At 35.2% G+C, this 23,795-nt stretch overlaps 1 pseudogene; it reads left to right on the plus strand.

Moving 5' to 3' along the window:
- Positions 1-696: 696 nt before the first annotated feature.
- On the plus strand, positions 697-898 carry LOC105718821 (uncharacterized protein C4orf3 homolog; annotated as a pseudogene).
- The last annotated feature ends 22,897 nt before the right edge of the window (positions 899-23,795 follow it).

The raw sequence follows: 23,795 nt of genomic DNA on the forward strand, positions 1-23,795 counted from the left end.
GAAGTATATATACATATATATATATATTACCTTTCGTCATTTTAAAAAGAACAAAATGATTGAAAATTTGAACATTACTAGTTAAGTTCATAATGTATAATTTCTTTGAGTAGATAGAAGTCTGGAACTTTGATTTGATTTTAGGAATACTTTATCAATGATAAAGAGAATGCTATTTAAAAGGTACTGGTTCATTACTCAAATGTCAAAAACAGAACACAGAAGGAAACATAGGAAAATATTACTATATTACTATAGCATTGCATTAATTTTACTTGGTAAACAATTCATTTTCTTGGTAGTTCATTTAGATGACTAACCATGCCATGCTATTATATTATTAGTATCAATGTCTGTGACCACTGTAAGCCCACAAGACAAAGTCAGCATCCAGATATTTCTCCTGTCTAGGTCCCACAATATGCCAATAGTGAAGACTGCAAATTATCATAATAGTCATGACTCCAATATGTGAAGAAAGTTTCATAGTTGAAACAACAACAAAAATATGTGTTTTGAGAGCAAAAATTTGGTTAAGATGTTTTTCAAAGATAATTGTATTGGAAAGGCAATTACATAATTTTTGTTATAGACAGGTATACCAACTAAAAACAAATATTAAAGAATCTGGACGCCATAGTCCGGGAACCGAGGCATTTTCAGGTTCTAGGGTTGTTAGGAAGTTGCAGGAGCGAGATGGAGGTGGACGTGCCGGGTGTTGATGGTAGAAATGGTGCCTGAGCTGCGAGGCTTGAGCTGGGCAGGGAGGCGGAACCTTGATGTGTGGCCTCAATCAGGAGCAAACGGGCTTCCCAAACACTCCTACTGGTTGGACCTGTGGCTCTTCATCCTTTTCGATGTGGTGGTGGTTCTCTTTTTGTATTTTTTTTTGCCATGACTCGTTTCGTGATGTCTAAATTAAGGAGTTGGTTCTTGAGTGAATTCTAAAATGACTACAAACTTCTTGAATAAAGAAGACAGGACCCTCAACAGAAGAATTTCAAATCTCCAAGAGACCCTTCCTTTCATTTTATACTTTGTTACTAATTTGCAGAACTCTATTAAGTGGGTAGGATTTCACCTATTCCTAGCTAAGTTGTTGAAATTAAACCCTTTGGTTCAGGTTTAAAAACTTTTCAAATATCTGATAACTTTACAGGTGCTGAATATAAAAGCATTTGTACTTAAAAAAATCTGATTCTGCTTGGATATAAAGCCACAAGAGCATGCTATGTATATTGTAAATCTCACGGTTGGTGAGTGCATGATGAACAAGCCTTCAGTTTAAAAACTATGAAATGCTTACACAGAATACATTGTTTTCAACCTTCTACATAGCCAAATGATAGATCCTAAATATACTATTTGTGTCTTTATTATAACTTATTTGCAGACTACTAAGATCAAATTGATATCTATTAAACTTTATGACCAAGGTATGTTAATCCCAGGTTTATGTAACAAACACCTGAGTACACACAAATAATCATGTTTTTACTCTGTTTTCAGCTCAGGCCTTCATTTTCTGAGTACCTTATTGTTTTAAACCTACCGACGCATTCTGGACAAAGACTATAGGACCAGCGCTGATGAACCCAAACCCTCTCTTAGGAAAATCAATCCTCCCATTTCCAAACACAATATGAGGAAGTGGTTCTTGTCTCAAAGCAAGGTGGAGGAAGTCCTAGATAATTTGGATCATCTCTATTTGGTAAATTTAAGTGTTTTAGGATCATGTAGTTCTGCCCATAAGTGAACTTTACAGAGTAACTAAATTAAAAGTATCTGTAACTGACCATGTCATTGAATTACATAAAAGTATCTGTATCTGACCATTAAACGTCATTGAATTACTTACTTATCTCAACTATTAACACCCAATGAAGCTTTTCTGTCAAGTTTTTGACACCTGATCTTTGACCCAATCTTAGTCTGTCTCTCATTAGATCATTAGAATGCTCACTTGGTTTCTATCACTCTCCAACACTGCCAAACTATAATTCCCAGCTGTCTAGTTGTCTACCTCAGTGGCGGCACCAATTTAAATTTACTTTGCTGCTGTCTCTGGGTTTCTCTCCTAAGATAATTCATTAGCAAATGCATTTTGGCACTTATGTTTTTCTCCAGCTAGTTTGATGTGACTGGCAAAGATATATCATCTGTGGTGGCAATGTAGATCATTTGGAAAGCTGTTATAGCATTTATTTTGAACAGCAAAGCAATACTTCACCGGCAGATGATTCTAATGAAACTCTAAATATCTGTTAGGTGAGGTCCTGGAAACTTGTTTCTGATTTCCACATATTAAGCTAATGTTTTTATGTTCATTTAGTTTGATTTTTCTTTTGTTATGGAACATTACAGAGTATCTTTTTTTGTTTTTGTAATATTTAAACCAAAAATTGGAGATCCTGCACAAATTTTCCTTAAACAGAACCAGGTAATATGTAGAGATAAATGATGCTTATCTCCATGTTAATGCAGTAAGAGCAGTTTAGTTTAACCCTGCAATTATCAGTTCTTAGCTAAGGAAGATGACTGCAATTTAGAGGAAATTAAATTATTTTCTAATAAAAATAAGAGATTTGAAGAAATTTCATTTTAAGTGTTTGTCTACAGTGGGCTAAATGTGGAATAAAGACTTCTAGAATCACTGACTTTCAAAACTGGAAGATACCTCAATAATAAAACATTCTAAGCCCTACTTTTTAGGTGCATAAATTGTGTCTTCTGTAAACTCTGATTTTGTCCTGAGTCCCTCCAGTGGAGGGAGGCTTGTAAAATATATGCTTTCCGTAGAATATTATTCATGAATACAGGCAGATTCTTCAATACATGTTTTGTCTACATTGAAAGTTTGTTGTTTAGTGTAGTCACCTTCACCAGTAATCTTTTATTTTTTTGAGATGGAGTTTCACTCTTTGCCCAGGCTGGAGTGCAATGATGCAATCTCGGCTCACTGCAACCTCCACCTCCCGGATTCAAGCAATTCTCCTGCCTCAGCCTCCCGATTAGCTGGGACTACAGGCACACGCCACCATGCCCAGCTAACTTTTTGTATTTTTAGTAGAGACGGGGTTTCACCATGTTGGCCAGGACGACAGTCTCGATCTCTTGACCTCGTGATCCACCCGCCTCGGCCTCCCAAAGTGCTGGGATTACAGGCGTGAGCCACCGCGCCCGGCCTGTCTCTGCTTTTGACACAGCTTCCTCGCTAAGCTTCATCACTTCCAGCTTTTAATTTTGTTTTTTTGGTGTGTGGGGTTGTTTTGTTTTGTTTTGTTTTTTGAGACAGTCTCCCTGTATCACCAGGCTGGAGCGCGGTGGTGCGATCCTGGCTCACTGCAACTTCTGTTTTCTGGTTTCAAGCCATTCTTCTGCCTCAGTCTCCTGAGTTGCTGGGACTACAGGCACGCACCACCACATCTGGCTAATTTTTTGTACTTTTAGTAGAGACAGGATTTCACCATGTTGGCCAGGATGGTCTCCATCTCTTGACTTCGTGATCCACCCGCCTTGGCCTCCCAAAGTGCTGGGATTACAGGCGTGAGCCACCGCGCCCGGCCGCTTTTAATTTAAAATGAGAGATAGGAGACTCTTCTTTTTATTGCAACAATTAGAGACCATTGTAGGATTTTCACTGGCCTAATTTTAATATTGTTGCATTTTGGGGAAGAAGGGGACTCTATGGAAGGGAGAGAGATGGGGGCATGACCGGTCAGTGGAGCAGTGAGAACACACAGGATTTATTTGTTAAGTTTGCCATCTTATATGTGTGCATTTTTGGCACCTGAAAAAAATTACAATAGTAAATCTAAGATCACTGATCACAGATCACCAAAGCAGATATAATAATAATAAAAATTTAAAATATTACTGGAATAACCAAAATGTGACCTGGAGACACAAAATAAGCACATGCTACTGGAAAAATGACACCCATTGACTTGCCTGATGCAGGGTTGCCACACACCTCCAATGTGTAAAAAATGCAATACATGCAAAAAGCAATAAAGTGAAATGCAATAAAACAAGGTATGCCTATCCTCAGCGAAAGCAGTGGTTCTCAAACTTCATCTGGCTTGGAAGAAGCTGAAAGGCTTGTTAAAAATACACTGAGACCCAGTGTCTCTGATTCAGTAGTTCTCAGGTGGGGATGAATTTCTTACAAGTGTCTAGGTGATGTTGATCCTGCTGACCCTGGACCACATTTTGAGAATAATTTATCAAAATGAATTTTCATATCTATTCTTTCAACTAACTTTATTTCAGTATTTTGCTTCTAGGATCCCTATCTGGCTAAATGTAGCACTCACATCAGGCAGTTCTATGATGTATCCCTTGTATTCTGAATAACCACTTTCTGTTTTTGCTTTTAAAATTTTGTCCGCACTATGTATGCCGCTCTTTGGATCTGGGCTACCCATATCTCAAACTTGAATATCCTTTGCTGGAATTGCTGAATTATGTGGCAAACTCGTAGAGTAGCATTTATTCATTTAATGATTGTTTGGGATTGACAATCATTTATTCATTTAATGATTGTTTTTGCAGACAAACAAGGGAGGGCCAGGACACAGCTTGGCTCGCTTGTGCTCAGAGACAGAAAGAGTTAAACTGCTGACCCGGAAGGCAAGGGAGAGCTGACCACACAGCTCTGTGTGGGAGCCACTGGACTAAGTAGCTGAGACAGGGCAGACAGTATGAGACAAAGCTGTTGAGGAGAGCTGCTGCTGAATAAAATCATCTTTCACCTGCCTAGGTCCAACCCCCCAAAATGTTCTTTCTGCTCATCTACCACTCCCTCTGGACCTCAGCTTGACCTTTGGAGTAGTGAACCTGACATTAGTCATTGTGATTGACCAACAATATGTAAGTTTCTAGGGGAAAAACAGTACGAAATTCATTATAGTCTCCAAAATAGTATAATGTCTATCATATTCAGAGTCAGTGGCTTTCAAGTACAGTGCCTGGAGTAGTAGCATTAGCACAGTCTGCATACTTGTTAGAAATTCACAGAATCAGAAGCTGTATGTTATGCGGGAGACCGGGGTTCGATTCCCAGATGGGGAGCCAAAAAAAAGAAAAGAAAAGAAGCTCTAGGGTGTGGGCCTAAAAATTTGTGATTGAACAAGCCCTCCTGGTGCTTCTCATACCAGCTCAAGTTTGGGAACAACTCTGTAAACATTCAGCAAATTCTCATTGAATGGATGAGTGAATAAACAAATGATAAATTTAATTGATTTTTAAGTAAAACATGAGAGTTACTATAATTATTTTTGTTGAGAAAACAATATTGTTGTGATTTGGACATTAAGTTACAAAGTATCTTTGAATTTGGTTAGGACAAATCTGATATCCTTTATTTCCTAGCAATGCTTTCTGGAATGCTGCTTTTCTCAAGCCCTCCTTCTTAGTTTGTGTGTTACTAAAAATGTGAATGATATGTTTGCAAGTAGGTCAGTGATTTTAATTCACTGACAAGATACAGAAGCTCTATCAGGTCATTTCAATTGTTTTTAATGAAATAGTGTTGTGCAATACTTTTTTTTTTTTTTTAAGACAGGGTCTCATTCTGTTGCCCAGACTGGAGTGCAATCCAGTGGCACCACAACCTCTGCCTCCCAGGCTTAAGCGATTCTCCTGCCTCAGCCTCCCGAGTAGCTTGGATTATAGGTGTGTGCCGCTACCTCCCTGCTAATTTTTGTATTTTTAGTAGAGTCACGGTTTTACCATGTTGGCCAGGCTGGTCTTGAACTCCTGAACTCAAATGATCCACCTACCTCAGCCTCCTAAAGTGCTGGGATTACAGGCATGAGCCACCTCGCCAGCCTGCAGCACTTCTTGAGTAGGATGCACATATGGTTCATGTGAGGATCTTGTTAAAGTGGAGATTTTGTCCATTTTGCCTCGGGTGATACCTGAGTTTCTGCATTTCTAAAAGGTCCCAAGTGTTGCCTTGCTGCTGTTCTGAGGAAGCATCTTATGAGGAATGGGTTACTGCATAATGCGGTTTGGAATCTAGCAGGCCAATTCAAATCATGGTATAGTTGGAAAGGTGGGCAGATTATTTATCTCTTGTGAGCTTCAATTTCTTTATTTGTGAACCGTAATATATAAAACATCTAGTAAGATGCCTGACATATAATAAGTACTCAGTGAAAGATAGCTATTATTATTCAAATAAAAATTAATGACAAATATTAAAAGGGGTGTCAAAAAATTATGACTCTCTATGACAGTAGTGTCTACAGTCTGGGATGCAACTGGTTAACCCTATTCCTGATGTACTCGCTTGGAATGTGAGGGCAATAAAATTGAGTTCTGCCGTCAACAGTTTTATAGCTTCTGTAATTTCAGCTTGAGTGTCTGCCATTGACCTGCAGCAGCTGAAATCACAGGTGCAACTTCCTGAAAATTGAACCCTTCTTCTGGCACTATCCTGATTATCAGTTATTCTTGACAGAAACAAAGGAAGCTGCAACCCATTGAAATAACACGTTTTGATTTATTTATTGAATACTTAAGGGTTTTTTTCATAGTGGTCTCTATCTTGCCCACATGAATGTTAGTCATTGATACTTAAATAACAAATTTATTGTTAAGTGATTTCTCATTAACATCACATATTAGCTGAAAAGTTTTGTGTATCTATTGCATACTATTAGCATTATGCAAATAACCAGTATTTGAAAAACTAGTTATTAAAATGCATAGCTTATAGGACAGCCTTTGCTTTCAATTTACAAAATCAAATGCAATAAATTCAGTAGGCTATTTTATTGTTCACTGAAGGACAGTTACCACTCACAGAGATTAATTTCTGAGTGAATGTCAAATTAGATCATTTCCTAAGGAGCTCTTTGGAAATTCTTTCAGGGGTTGTGGACATTTAACTATTACAGCTAGATGTACAAGTTAAACTACAATGATTCATCTGAAAAATATGTGCTTCAAATACAAAGGAGAATAGATTTATTCCCCAAAATTATTATATTAAAATTTAGGAAATATATACAGATAATGATGACATTTTATTCATTTATGAAAATTGAAGACTAGAAAAACAAATGCAATTTTCTGGATTTGGGGTGGGAGTGGGGTTGGAGCAGAAAGGATAAATAGAAATTTAAAAATAATTTTATGTGTAATATCCATAGTCAAAGATCTACTAATTTTTATGGAATGCCTTGATTGCTTTGAATATTGCATAGGTTTTTATTGTGCTATTTTGAATTTGTTTATTAAAATGCTAACAGTAATGAATTACTAATACTAGGTTTAATTAACACAAGTTCTGATATATTTAGTTGAAGTTATGTAATCATTCTATAAGCAGTCAGAACCAGATCTAGAATGAGTAAGGGCTAATTTATCACCTGGTGACAAACTGATTGATTATCACCTTCAGATATTAAGTGAGCAGATAATGGTTTTCCGATAAGAAAACATTTGATGTCGTTTTAAAAAGTAAGGCAGAGTTTACTCTTCGCTTTAACTTACTGAAATGAAAAAAGGTAAAATCAAACAAGATGGAGATTTTTTTTTTATACTTTTGATGGCCTCCCTCAACTTTAAGAACATTAGACTTGAGTACTGCAATGGAAATTCTATTTTTCTTCTTTTGTCATTGCCTTAAATTCTTTGGTCATGTCTTTAATTTTGTCACTCATATATAGGATTTTTTTATATCTTAGTCTTCACATATTTCTAACATCTTTGGAAATTAATTAAGCTTTTCAGAAAGGAAATATCTTTTAAAAGACATTGGGAGTCACATTTTAAAAGCCCATTGTGAGTCCCTAAGATGAGCTTTATTTTCATACATTGATTGATTTCTTCCTATAAAAAATTTTATTCAAAATTATTTTGTTAGACTGGACACACTGGCTCACATCTGTAATCTCAGCACTTTGGGAGGCCAAGGTAGGTGGATTGCCTGAGGCCAGTCTGGACAACGCTGAGAGACTGTCTCTAAAAAAGAAATACAAAAATTAGCTGGATGTGGTCATGTATGCCTGTAGTCCTAGCTACTCAGGAGGCTGAAGTGTGAGGATCACTTGGTCCCAGGGAGATGAAGGCTGCAGTGAGTCCTGGTCATGCCCCTGTACTCTAGCCTGGGTGACAGGATGAGACCTCTCTCTCAATAAAAAAATGCAAAAATATTTTCTAGTCTATTTTTATTCTCTCCTATCCTGTCCCCCAATCCATTGTTTCCATCACTTCGATTTTTCTGACTTAGGCTTCCTGTATAGTAGGAGTCAAGGTGGCAATATCAATGGCTAAATAACTAAGTAAAAGAATATATAGTCCAATACAAGATAACTTTTAATGGTGTCATAGAAAGCACATTATCAGTTTCTGGGGGCCATGCTGAAGTGACCTTGTTTTCTGGGGTGACATCCCAGGTTCGTTGTCTCATGGCCACGGAGATAAAGGACATGGATACACAAAGAGTGAGATTAAGAGCAGAAATTTAGTAGGTGAAAGAAAGAGATCTTTGCTACAGAGAGGGGTCATGAAAAAATGTGTTGGCATTCTGCAGTGAAATGCAGGGGGTTTTATAGATGAGCTACTGGGGAGGTGGTGTCTGATTTACATATGGTGTGAAAAACAAGTTAGGAACAGGTGTGCCATATGCATACGGCACGAATCTCTGGCAACCCCCACCCCAATCTTTTATTATGCAGGTGGTTTCTTACCCCAATCTTTTATTATGCAGGTAAGAAAGAAATGTTGCCCATTTCTTTTTTACTGTCCATGTGCTAACAAAACAAGGGAAGATGGAACTCCCACGGTGGACATGTCTGGCCCCAGGTAGCCCTTTTCTATCAGTGCAGCTGCAGGCATCCCCCAGTGCAAGCTTCTGACTTCCTTACTTAGTTCAGCTCGATCTGTCAGGCTGCTCTTTGTTAGGAAAAAGAAGTAATTTCCTTTTGTTAGAAGAGTTCTGCTGAGGACTCTTTTGCCCTCACTATCTACCTAAATATAAGTTTCTGTCTCCTGTATCAGTGCTTGAAAAATGGGCACTTCTAACCTCTTTACCCATGGGTGAGCCCATCAGCTGTTAAATGGGGCCGTAATTTAGCTAAGCCCAGTTAGGTCCTGCATCTTTATTTTCCTGAAGATATAGGCAGAGAGCATTAACCTCTCACATTTCTGAATGCTGCTGTTACAGAGATGAGTGGATCCAGAAATTTGTTAAATTTTGAGGGCCTTTTTTAGGAAAAAGAATATATATATCCCCCCCCACCGCCAAAGTATTACAAAAACCATTTGACCATGGGAACATGTTGCTAGGGCCTGTCCTAAGGGGCTAGTTCAAAAAAGGAGCACGGAATCACATGCCTTGTTAGCTTCGTTGTAAATGGTTGTTTTTGCAGAAAGAGGGTAAAAGGATCAGAATTTCTGATTCTGTCTCGGAGAAAAAAAACCCAAATATATTCTGATGGTCCATGATTGGCCAGCCTGATTCCATGAATGAATTTTATATATTTATTTAAATTTTATTTTTTTGAAATGGGATCTCACTTGGTCACCCAGGCTGGAGTGCGGTAGCGTGTTCTCAGCTCACTACAACCTCTACCTCCTAGTCACAGGTGATCCTCCCACCTCAGCCTCCCAAGTAGCTGGGACTACAGACACACGCCACCATGCCCAGCTTTCTTATGTGTATTTTTGGTAGCGATGGGATTTTGCCATGTTTCCCAGGCTGGTCTTGAACTTCTGGGCTCAGGAGTTCCACCAGCCTCAGCCTTCCAAAGTGCTGGGATTATAGGAGTAAGCTACCATGCTCCTACCATGCCCGGCATGATTCCACAAGTATGTTTTATAGATAGATTTCTTTAGTCATCTGTTATTCACCTGTTAGTTCAATGTTCAGTCAATGTGAATGAATAGGCAAATACCTTTTCTAAGACTAGGTTGAATTGTTGCATGAAATCCCCACAACTAGTTACAATTGTCCTCTTTGAAAATGCTCATCAAAAGCTTGTAGAAGGGCAATGTGCCAGTGAAATTTGCTTTTCCTTTTCTCTTGTTCCAGAATACCACATTTACTAATTAGATCTCAAGAGTGTTTTCAGTGGCATTAAGGCAAGATGGGAGGTTGAAAGTGGGACAAAGGAATACCCAAATCTCAACTCTTTTAGTTTTATAGTTTCAAAGTTGTGACTCTAATGTATTCTATTTATAAACTAACATTATAATCTATAAGAAGGAAAACTAGAGTCATGAGGAATTAACAGTCCCTGCTTTGAACCGTGTAGAAACTTCACAATTCCATGGCATTGTCTCTGTGTGCCTTTTTCCATGCCCAAATTTCTCCTGTTTATAAAGATTCCAGTCATGTTAGATTAGAGGTCTACCCTACACCAGTATGACCTCATCGTAATTTAACCAATAACATCTGAAATTATCCTATTTTCAAATAAGGTCACCTTCTAAGGTACCAAAAATTAAGACTTCTACAAATGAATTCTGGCGAGGAAGGAGTACAATTCAACCCATAACCGTGAAGCTAAAATGCTTTTCATGACCTTCACTTATTTAACATATTTTATTTGAGCACCCTGACTAATTTGATATAGATCTGTTGGAAAGTTAACTTAGATAGAATATTAGTTTGTGGGGGCCTGCCATAACAAAGTGCCAGGGACTGGCTGGCTTCAACAATAGAAATTTGTCTTCTCACATTTCTGGAAACTAGAAATCCAAGATTAAGGTGCCAACAGGATTGGTTATTTTTGAGGTCTCTTTCCTTAGCTTGAAGACAGCTGCCCTCTTGCTTTCTTGCTGCTGTCTTCACGTGGTCCTGTCTTCATATGCACACAGCCCTGGGATTTATAGAATGCCTTGTAAGAATGCCAACCTTATTGCATTAGGACCCACCCGTACGACATCATTTAGCTTTAATTACCTCTATAAAGACCCTTTATACAAATATAATTACATTCTGAGGTACTAGTGGTTGAGATTTCAACATACAAAATTGGGACAATAGAGGGCCCGCAATAGATGACCTGACATATTTTATTCTCATTAAAAACTGCTCCTACCAGTGGCAACTTACTCCTGCTATTGTCATTTTCCGTTACTACTTCTCATGTCAATTGTGTTAATTCCATTAAGCATATAACAGTCTTACTAAGCACTTTTAGTGTACAAAGTTTTCTCCACTCATTAAGAAAAACAAAAAGAGTGAGAGATAATCCTTGACCTCAAGGAATTCTAAAATCAAAATAGAACACAAAACTGAATAACATCAGTGAGTTAATAGACTCTTTTCCAATGGGATGGGAATTATGTCATGCTACTGGAGGTAGGTGGGGGTAGACAGAATTGGGGGCTGAAAGCAAAAAATACTTCATTGAAAAGATAGTGTTTAGGTGCACATTGAAGGGTATGTGTAATTTAAATAGGCAATACCCTGTCTCAGGGAAACCAGAGTATCACAGAAATACTCACAGAATGAAAAACAAAGCGAAAAACTTTGTCTCTGATACCCATCAATCACAAAATCATTGCAAATGTTTAATGAAAAGTCTATGCAATTACTTCTATCTTAATATGAACATTGCTATCTACTGAATCAACATTTAGAACACCATCATAATAACAAAAGTTTATTCAAAAATTATTACATGTCTGACACTGTTCTGAGAACTTTACAGTTATTAACTTATTTAATTCTTACAATAAATAGGTGAAGTAGGTACTACTATTATCCCCATTTTGCACACAAAAACACAGTTTCTTCTGTATCTCATTAAGCATCTTCTGAATATAGAGTGATATTTTTAACTTAACAGGTTAGGTAAATCATTCTTAATTTATGACTTGTGAAGAAAATAAATGGCTGTGAGCTGAAATTCAAGGTAGTTTCACTTTTGTTTTGGATTTGAGTATGATACCCATGACTCTTTCTTTCTTATTTTCTTTTTCTTATTTATAGACCATTTTGAAGCATTATAACTTGATATTACTTTACTAATTATGTTGGTAGTTAAAGTGTGTTTAAGAAAGAATTCTAATCTATTGAATTAACAAACTTGCTCTGTAGTGTGTTTTAGCCACAACAGAATGTTCTCTGTTCTTTACCTAAAATCTTTCCATCTTTCAAAATGTTTTCTTAGGTTTTTCCATACATCTGGAATACTTTATCTCAAACCTAACATCCTACAGCTTCTCTGATATGCCAGAAATTGTCCTAGGGACCAAAAGGCTAGGCGGTGAGTTATGCACTCTACAGATATTATCATGTGTAATACTTAAAACAAATTTATGATGTGGATATTATCATTTCCACTTTATGAAGTCATTAATTTTAACCGTTCGCACTTCTGTTATTAAAAGCTCAATTTAGTAGTTACCTATTTCATGAAGGTTTTCTAACATTTCCTTTTTTAAAAAAAATCACTTTATTTAGGTATGATTGACATATATAAAGTTGTATATATATAAAGTTGTATATATATGTATGGGTATGTATATATAAACATACCTATCACCCCAAGTTTTCTGGACATCGGTTTTTTGGTATAATTATTGTTGTGAGGACAATTAACATAAGACCTACCCTTTTAGCAACTTTAAGTATAAAATGCAGTATTGTTATGTGTAACAGTAAACAGACACAGTTGTTACCTTTAATCATCACATCCTCATTTCCTTCTCTGCACAGCCCCTGGCAACAACTATTCTGTTCTCCGCTTCCCTAAGTTTTACTATTTTAGACTTCACATTTAAATGAAATCATGCAGTATTTTTCTTTTGGTGTCTGACTTATTTTACCTAAGATAATGCCCTCCAAGCCTATCCATGTTGTTCCAAATGGCAGAATTTCTTTCTCTTTTAAGGCTGCATAATATTCCATTTTGTATCTATCTATCTATCTATCTAATATGATGTCTTTATTCATCCATCTGGAGACATCTGGGTGATATTCATATCTTAGCTATTGTGAATAATACTGCAGTGAAACATGGGAGTGGAGATATCTCTTTGAGGTCTTGACTACAATATCTTTGGATATATACAGAGAAATGGAATTGCTATATTGTGTGTTCCATATGACAGTATCAATTCACATTCCACAAATGCTGTGCAAGGGTTACATTTTCTGTACATATTGCCAACATTTGCTATCTTTTGACTTTATAATCATGTCCATTCTAACAGGTGTGAGGTGATATCTTATAGTTTTGATTTGCATTTCCATGATGATTAGCGATGTTGAGCATTTTTTTAAACATACAAGTAGGCAATGGATTTGTATATCTTCTTTTGAGAAATATCTATTCAGGTCCTTTGACCATTTTTGAATTAGATTTTTTTTTTTTTTTTTTTTTGCTACTCAGTTATCTGAGATTTTTATACATTTTGGATATTAGCCACTTACCAGATATATGGTTTGTAAATATTTTCTCCCATTTTATAGGCTGCCTTTTAATTTTATTAATTATTATTTTTTTTGCTATGCAGAAGCCTTTATGGAATTTAACTTGTTTATTTTTGCTTTTGTTGCCTGTACTTTTGGCGTCATATTCAAATAATATCTAATCATTGCCAAGTCAAGATGCTGTCTCCCCATTTTCTTCTTGGAGTTTTACAACTGCAGGTTCATGTTTAAGTCTTTAATTGATATTTAATTTTTGCATATGGAATAAAAAAGAGTTTAATTTCATTTCTTTGCATGTGTATATCCAGCTTTCCAGTACCATTAATTTCCAGTACCATCATTACTTTATGGTAATTGAAGTGATCGTCCTTTCCCCATTGTGTGTTCTTGGAGCCTTGTGGAAAGTTGGTTGACCATACACACGAGTTTATTTATCAGCTCTTTATTCCGTCCAATTGCTCTATGTGTTTGTTTTTATATAAATACCATACTATCTTGATTTGTAATATAATTTGAAGTCAAGATATGTGTTGCTCCTGCTTTGTTCTTTCTCAAGATTGCTTTGGCTATTTGGGATCATTTATGGTTCCATATGAATTTTAGAATTGATTTTTCTGTGTGTGTGAAAAATGCAATTAAAATTTTGCTAGTAATTGCATTTGGGTATTTTTTTTTTTTTTCTTTTGAGACGGAGTTTCGCTCTTGTTACCCAGGCTGGAGTGCAATGGCGCGATCTCGGCTCACCGCAACCTCCGCCTCCTGGGTTTAGGCAATTCTCCTGCCTCAGCCTCCTGAGTAGCTGGGATTACAGGCACGCGCCACCGTGCCCAGCTAATTTTTTGTATTTTTAGTAGAGACGGTGTTTCACCATGTTGACCAGGATGGTCTTGATCTCTTGACCTCGTGATCCACCTGCCTCGGCCTCCCAAAGTGCTGGGATTACAGACTTGAGCCACCGCGCCCGGCGCATTTGGATATTATGCGTATTTTAACAATATTAATTCTTCCAACACATGAACATGAGGTATCTTTCAGTTTATTTGTGTCTTCCATGTTTTTTTTCATCAATGTTTTATAGTTTTCAGTGTACAAATCTTTCATCTCCTTGGTTAAACTTATGCCTGAATATTTTACTTTTTTGATGCTATTATAAAGAGATTGTTTTCTTAATTTCTTTTTCAAATAGTTCATTGTTAGTGTATAAACATACAACTAATTTTAGTATATTGATTTTGTATCCTGCAACTTTACTGAATTTGTCAGTTCTTACAGATTTTTGGTGGAATCTTTAGAATTTTCTCTATTTAAGATAATGTCATCAATAGGCAATTTTACTTCTTCCTTTTTGATTTGGATGCCTTTTGTTTTTCTTGCTCTAAATAGGATGTCCAATATCATGTTGAATAGAATTGGCAAGAATAAGCATCCTTACTGTGTTCCTGATCTTGGAGGAAGAGCTTTCAACTTTTCACCAGTGAGTATGATAGCTGTAGGCTTGTCATAAATTATTATGTTGAGGTACGTTTCTTCTGTGTCTAGCTGTTTTTGTAAGGAAAGTATGTTGAATTTTGTCCTGTGCTTTTTCTGCTATTGAGATAATCATATATAATATTAATTGATTTGCTTATGTTAAGTTACTCTTGCATCCTAGCAATAAATCCCATCGAACATGGTTTATGATCCTTTTAATGTGCTGTTAAATTCAATTTACTAGTATTGTGTTGAGGATTTTTCTGTTTACAATCATCAGGAATATTGGACTGTAATTTTCTTTTCTTGCCATTTCTTTGTCTGGCTTTGGTATCAAGGTAATGCTGGCCCATAAAATGAGTTTGGAAGTATTTCCTTTTTCAATTTTCTGGAAGAATTTGAGAATAATTGCTATTAGTTCTTCTTTAAATATTCCTCGGAATTCTGCCCTGAAGCTATTTGGACCCAGGCTTTTCTTTGTTGAGAGAGTTTTGATTACTGATTCAATCTCCTTACTTACTATTGAGTTGTTCAGATTTTATACGTTTTTGATGATTCAGTCTTCACAGGGTGTATTTGTCTAGGAAGTTACTCATTTCTTCTAGGCTATCCAATTTGTTAGTGTATGATTGTTCATAGCTGTCCTTTGTGATTTTTTTGTGTTTCTGTGGCACCAGTTGTAATGCTTTGTCTTTCATTTGTAAGTTTATTTATTTGAGCCTTCTGTCTTTTTTTTCTTTTTTTTTTTTTTTTTTTTTTTTTTAAGAATAGGAAGGAGGAAAAAGGAAGAGAAAGAGAGAGAGAGAATGGGGAGGAGGGAGAAGGAAAAGAAAGAGGGAGAGAGAATGGGAGTATTGCTTTCTTGCCCAGGCTAGAATGCAATTTAGTAATGGGTATTGAAAACCTCTTTTATACTGATAATTATACTTAATGATGTAGTCAGGAAGGAATAAGGGAAGAAGATGACAAACAAACAGCCAACCAATATTTAATTTAAACCTATGAAATGTTATGTGATTACTGAGGAGTGATTTACTTCCAATTATATAGTCACCTTTGGAATAGGTGTGAGGTGGTAATGTATGTTTTGTGTATTTGAAGTGGAGAGTTCTATAAATGTTTATTAAGTTTACTTGTTCCGGGTCTGAGTTCAAGTCCTGGATATCCTTGTTAATTTTCTATCTCGTTGATCTATAGAATCGTTAGCTCTTCTTGTTACATTGATCCTTTTGCCATTATGTAATGTCATTCCTCGCCTCTTTTGATCTTTGTTGCTTTAAAGTCTACTTTATCAGAGGCGAGAATTGCATCTCCTGCTTTTTGTTTATTAGTTTATTTTTACTCTCTGTTTGATTGGTAAATCTTCCTCCTTCTCTCTGAGTCTTTGTGTATTGTTGCATGTAAGATGGGCCTGGATGCAGCATACCGATGGGTTTTGGCTTTTTATCCAATTAAAATATATATAAATTTAATACCGGCTTTTGATGCTAGCTGGCTGTTTTGCCCATTAGTTGATGTAAATTTTTTATTGTGTTAAAGTTCTTTGCTTTTTGATATATTTTTGGAAAGGCTGATATTGGTTGTTCCTTTATATGTATAGTGCTTCTTTCAGAAGCTCTTGTAAAGCAGGCCTGGTGGTGGTGAACTCTCTAAGTACTTGTTTGTTCGCAAAATATTTAATTTTTCCTTCGCTCATAAAGCTTAGTTTGGCTGGATAGGAAATTCTGGGTTGAAAGTTCTTTTCTTTAAGGATGTTAAATATTGGTCCCCACTCTTTTCTGGCTTGTAGGGTTTCTGCTGAGAGATCTGCTGTAAGTCTGATAGGTTTCCCTTTATGGGTAACCTGACCTTTCTCTCTGGCTGCCCTTAGTATTTTCTCCTTCATTTCAACCCTAATAAATCTGGCGATTATGTGCCTTGGGGTTGGTCTTCTTGAAGAATATCTTTGTGGTGTTCTCTGTATTACCTGGAGTTGAATATTACCCTGCCTTGCCAGGTTGGGAAAATTTTCCTGAATGATATCCTGAAGAGTATTTTCCAACTTGGATTCATTCTCTTCATCACATTCAGGTACACCTATCAAACGTAAATTAGGTCTTTTCACATAGTCCCATATTTCCTGGAGACTTTGCTCATTCCTTTTCATCCTTTTTTCTGCATTCTTGTCTTCTCGTTTCATTTCATTGAGCTGGTCCTCGACTTCTGATATCCTTCCTTCTGCTTGATCAATTCGACTGTTTAAACTTGTGCATGCTTCGCGAAGTTCTCGTGTTGTGTTTTTCAGCTCCATCAATTCACTTATATTCTTCTCTAAATTGTCCATTCTCGTTAACATTTCGTCAAACCTTTTTTCAAGGTTCTTAGTTTCTTTGCATTGGGTTAGAACAAGTTCTTTTAATTCACAGAAGTTTCTTATCACCCACGTTTTGAAACCTGCTTCTGTTATTGGAACACACGTGTAATCTATTAAGCCTTGTTCCGTTACTGATGAGGAATTGCAATCCCCTGTAGAGGGAGAGGCATTCTGATTTTGAGTATTCTCTACCTTTTCACGCTGGTTTCTTCCCTTCATTATATATTTGTCCGTCTGTCGTCTTTATAATTACCGACTTTCTAACTGGGTCTCTGACGTCCAACTTGTTGATTCCCTGCGCCGAAATCTGAGCAATCCACCGAGCCGGCCAAAACAGCGGTGTTAAGATTGATGGTGCTTTTCTGCCCGGGAATCTCCAGACTCTGCACCAAGAACTGGCGTGCTAAGGCACCAGCAAAACCGCCACGCCGGCCACAAGAGTCGCCCTGGTGACCCATGGAGCTCCTCCACTGGGAATCTCCTGGTCCGTGAGCAACTAATATTCGTCTGAAAGTGTGGCGTCCTCTCGTTCTTTGCGCTTTCACTGGGAGGTACGTGCCCGAGCTGCTAATCATCAGCCATCTTGGATCTCTCTCCCTGTCTTTTTTTTTCTTAGTCTAGCTAATGGTTTGTGTAGAGACTGTCTCCTAGATCATTATTCTGATGCCTAAGCAAGGTTTGATCTATCAGAGTAAAAACTTACTAAGCTTCACATTATAAATAAATATCAAAGTAAAGTGGATTTTCTAGTATCAAGTAGGTACATAAACAGATACATTTGTCCTTGGTATAGTTCTAGAAAGGTGCAGATGACTTGGATACAAATCCTTGTCTTCAAGCAGGTTTTCTATTTGGGGAAAAAGATGGCCAGAGTTTCAGATAGCTTCAAGACACACTGTACTGCTGTATTTCCCTTGAGATGCTTTAACCTTCCCTACAATAGCATGGGGGAATGTGTGCAGCCAGGCTTTATGTGTATTTATTGATAAGAACAAGGATGTGAAATACATTAGTGTACATCGTTTTAGACGTTTCAACCTATTTCACATTTCAGCTCCAAAGGCATATGGTGGTATCACAGAGATGATTATAAAAAATGCATCAACCACAATCAGTGAAAACATTCTGCTGTTATCCTAAGGTTATTCAAGGGAAGATTCAAAAAAACTTCAATGAAATGATCTTCTCTCTAGGTTACTATAGCCATTGTCTTCTCTTCATTTTGATTATTTCTAATAAAGTATCCTATGATTAGATTAATGCAGAATGTGAAACAAAAGTAATAGCAAAAGTTACAGTGCTGGCACAAGAACCAGCTATTAAATACCATAAGAGAAAAATACTGCTCATCCAGCAATCTGAAATACAACTTAAGGGCAAGTTGTTGCCACACTTCTGTCATTGCTGTCAACTCGCTAGTACTCAAGGCCCATGGAAACACTTCCATTAAAAATAATCATCTGTTCACGGGAGTGCAACATCAAAACAGATTATAGCCCCCTTTATGTGATGAGTGAACAAATTTTAGAATTACTTATTATCTTGACCAGCTTATAGCCTCAAGCAGTGGTGAGCTACTTGCATTATGATTTAGGTCATGTCTGGATATTTAGGAAAGACTGTTCTAAATTTATAAATATTAGGCATCTTTCATACCTTTTTCGTAATTACCTAAATCTATGAACAATCTTCTGAAAATGTTACAGCTAAATTCAAAAATAGTATCCTGTTTGAACAGTTAATCCAAACATAAAGTGATATTTTTGATGTAGAAAAGATAGGTTATTTGATTAATATTCAATTTTCATAAAAATGCTATTTTATATATTTACTGCGATTCTTAACATAAATGGCTTGTCATTATATTTTTTAATGTGCATGTGTATATCTTCTATTTTCTGAGTTTACATATGGTTGTATGATGTCTGGACCTCTTTGACTGTGACAGATAGGATATCAATAGAAAATAAGTTACATCACTGCAAGATAGTGCCTTGGTTCAAGCCATCAAATATTCAGTCTACTTCGTAACTGTAGAAAAGCATAAGACATCAAATACATGTTTTAGTCCATTTCTTGAGGCCTATAGACTGGCATATGACTAACCACTAACCACTTCCTAATATTACACTCAATCTAAGGCTTTAATTTTACTGCAGACATTCACACTTGAAGCTTAACGCCTCAGTTTTCTCAGTCACACCCCATTGAAAATCAAAACAACAGAAATAACTGAACACACATTATAACTTTTGGTGTCAACTAACAAGATAAAACAAGCCTAAGGAAATTGTGAGCACAGTCTCAGGAAGCAACAGAAGTTTGCAGGATAAATTTCAAACTACTTTTACCTTCTGCTAGAAACTGAGAGCATTCCTTTTATACATGGTTCTCATCACTAGGAAGCAGGATCCTGTATTTATAAAAAAAACATTTTCTGTGCCATTTCAGTACATTTTTTGCCAATGTCATAAAAAGTGTATATACTTATAGAATGGTTATGTCTTTTAGCTAGGACAATTGATCTTTAAGTGCAGAGAAAGGATAGATCATAGATTAATTTCAGGAACATAATTAAGAGTTTTTTAGTTCATAGAAGATTTTATATATATATATATATAATATATATATTTTTTTGGTCAAGCTATTTGAAGTTTAATTTTAAAATTCTCTCAGTGCTAAGATTTGATTGTTCTTTATTGTTTGGTGCTAAAATGACCTTTCTAAAGAAATTGAAAGTATTCACTCTGTGAGACAAAGTAGGGAACGTAGGGAGTCACCTTGTTTGTTTTTCTTTGTCATTATAATTTTATAAGCCCCTGACGCTGTGATGGCTGACACACAGCTCTCTGGAGAGATGTTTTGAAGACAAAACAGAATAGAGCACATAGCGCAGCCAACCCCTCTTAAGTATTTTCCAAGTTCACATGACTTAAATAAATCTTTAATAAATAAACAGGTTTTAAAATTATTGATAAAATAAAAATAAACATTTCTTTAAAATTGTCAGCATGCATTTTTGCCTGCACTTACTGGTCAGATAAATTTATATTTGTATCTGATATATAATTTAAAGTGTCAAGGTTTGAAACAAAGATTATAGAACTACAAACCAAGCCCAAACCAAAATAATCTTTTTTAAAATTTTAAAATTAATGACTAATTTAATATTATTGGTTTAATAAAAATAGCTGTATCTTTGGAGTTATCAACAAAATATTGATATATTTAACTTTAAGATTAAATGGTTAACAGGAAAATAACTTAAAATGATGACTAGCTTTGGCTAATATCTCAGTGCTCATAAATAATCTAGATAAACTCTTAAATTAGATAAATATGAATGATATAAACACAGAAGTAAACTTTTAGTAGAATTTTTTAAAAGTTACATTAAACTGATAAATAGTCATTAAATGTTTGGGTCATTCTAATTTTTAAAATTATAAGAAAACCTATTTCTAAGAAAAATAAAATAGTTCTTCTCTGTAAAATATGATATGACAGATAATTCAAAATTTCCCACTTTCTAGGGTTTTACTAAAATCTACAGTTACAAAATATTTAAAATGCTCAACATGTAATGCTGTATATGCAATATACAAAAATCATAAATACAAAAAAAACTCTTTAATACAATAATTTGGTCTGATTTAGAGGTTATTTAAAGGTTATTTATGAGAAAAAACAATAGGATAAAAATATTAGAAATGTATGGATCTATAAATATGTTTTAATTAAAAAGTTTAAATATATATATTAAAGATGTTGGTCAGGTGCAGTGGCTCATGCCTGTAATCCCAGCACTTTGGGAGGCTGAGGCCCACAGATCATCTTAGGTCAGGAGTTTGAGACCAGCCCGACCAACATGGAGAAACCCCATCTCTACAAAAAATATAAAATTAGCCAGGTGTGGTGGTGCATTCCTGTAATCCCAACTACTTGGGAGTCTGAGGCAGGAGAATCGCTTGAACCCAAGAGGCGGAGGTTGAGGTGACCTGAGATGATGGCTCCATTGCACTCCATCCTGAGCCACAAGAGTGAAACTCCATCTCAAAAAAAAAGTTATAATGTTTTTTACTAAAATAAAATGAGTTTTTTTTTTAAAGACAAAGCTCATAAATGGACTATATGTCATAAAAAAGTTTGTAAAAAATTTGTGAAAGAAATTTTATAGATAACTGTTAGGTATAATTTAATAAAACTATGTTTCTCTAAAGATTAACATTTAATATTAAAAGTATACTAATACAAAATTAAAAATTTTTCTACTTTATGTTAGAATAAGTTTTTCTTAAATTATTAATTTACTTTTAATAAAATCACCACAGATTTTAATTTTTAATTTTAAAATCAGTTTATTTTTTGAAACTTCTTATATTTATATTTCAAAAGTTTAACTTCTGATATACCTTGCTACACATAATTTACAGGACAAAAATCACTACCTTCTGTCCTTTTCCTTTAAAAACGAGTGTATCTTTTTACTTCACTGAGATAATAACCTTCTCCTTCAAACTTTATTCTACTCCTGCAAGTTTTTTTTTTTTTTCTATTTCTCATTACTGTTGTGGTCTGATGCTATATAATGTTTATTTTGAAAGTCTAAAGAATATTTATTATTCTTTTCCTTTATAAATTAATTCTGTACTTTTTGCTGCTTATGTCTAAATTGTATAATATAACCAAAAACCTTTCATGCTGCTACCAAGAACACTATATTCCCCTACTCAAGGTTTTCTCAAGACTTATTTAATAAATTATATAAATATATTATCAAATAATAAAGAATACCATATTTTCTTTCAGTCACATTTATAAATATGCAATTAATATGCATAGTCTAAAAAGTATATAAATTAATAAAAATCTCATCATAGTTTTGATTGAAATATTAAATATTTCTAAAGTTATATTTATATAAATGTATAATTAATATAAACATTAAAAAATTATATAAAGTTTATAAAAGTCTGATAGTCCTTATGTGATACTGTTAGTCATAATTCTAATTATCTTAAAATACTGCATATAATAAAAATAACTTCATCTCCCTGTCAACTAAAAACTTTTATCAAATTGTAAATTTTTGTCATCCATAGTTTCTAATAGCATTTACTATCAGCTCTATCCTAAAATTGCTTTTCATAAAAAAGACTCTAATAATATAGATGCCAAAATATAATTAATAAAATAATACAAATATATGTTCAAATATTGTTAAATGTTTATCATATATTTTTCCAATCTATAACTCACTTGGATAATATTAAAGATATACTGCTGTCTATAATCTACAGTATTCTTATAGATTAAGGTGTTAAATTAGGTAGAAAAATGAGACAACATCTAAAAAAACAGATTAATTAAAAAATAGATACACTCCAAAACATATTTTTCAATAAATAGATAAATATACACATTGGGCCCAATACTCATTCCTTACAAGTACAACTATTACCAATCTTGCCAAAAAGCGAGTCTTCTTAGCTACCTGAGACAAATGTTGATCTTATAAATATAACCAGATGGTTAATTTTTGACCGAAAAGGGAAAGCTTGTGAGACAAAGTAGCAAACATAAGAAGCCATGTTTGCTCATTTCTGCTTGCCAGCATAATTTCACCAATCCCTGCTTCTGTGACTATGTACAACTCACCAGAAAGATACTTTGAAGACAAAATGGAATAGAACACAAAGCTCCTGACATCTCTTGCTTGAGTTACTATACTCCTTAAAAGATAAATGACCCGTGTTTTTGTTTCTTCCTACACATAAGATATCTGTCAGATGGTATTAGTGATTATGCCTCTGTAACCTTTAACCAAGCATACTCTTCCATCCCAATTCTGTTGTAATTCAACTTTAACATAACTTCTAAACAAGTTTGATATGATTTTACATTTTCTAAATGCCCACTATCTATACATAAACAGTGGGCTAAAATTCTGTGTCAGAACAGTCTGACAAAACCTCTCTATAAGACTCCTTCTGGGCTATAGGCCTCAGTCTATAGTTCTAAATAAGACTTTAAAATAAAACTAACTTTAATTCTTTGAAAGCTTATTTTTATTTCTTTAGCCAACAACTAATCCAATCATTTCACAACTGCTATTCTTAGCACTTACCATATATCAATTATTCCCAAGATAAAAGACAAAAGGAATACAAGAATGACACTATCAGCTGCGATTTATTTCTTGGTAGAGCTCATAACTTAAAGTCAGAAACATATTTATCAAATAATTCATCATGCACATGCATACACATATCACATTGTGCTAAATGCTGTGAAGGAAGAGTAGTTTGTGCTATCAAAACATGTAGCAGAGGCAGCCTGTCTAATCTGGGGGGGAATGGGGTGATGTCTAGGTAGAGATGATATTTGAGCTCAATAAAGAAGTAGTATCTAAACTGAACCCTGGAGAATGTGTAAGAGTTAGCTAGGCAAAAGGAGAGAGGATTATCTTTATGTGGAGGCCTCTGTGTGTGCACAGATCAGACTTGCAGATAACAAAGAGGGATATGGATTGAGATGGCCTGGGAGGCCAGCTAGGGACCAGGTCCTACAAGG

Source organism: Aotus nancymaae, unplaced genomic scaffold (assembly GCF_030222135.1).
Source record: "Aotus nancymaae isolate 86718 unplaced genomic scaffold, 86718_ANA_hifiasm-v0.15.2.pri h1tg000022l_1, whole genome shotgun sequence".
In the NCBI taxonomy this organism is placed as follows: domain Eukaryota; kingdom Metazoa; phylum Chordata; class Mammalia; order Primates; family Aotidae; genus Aotus; species Aotus nancymaae.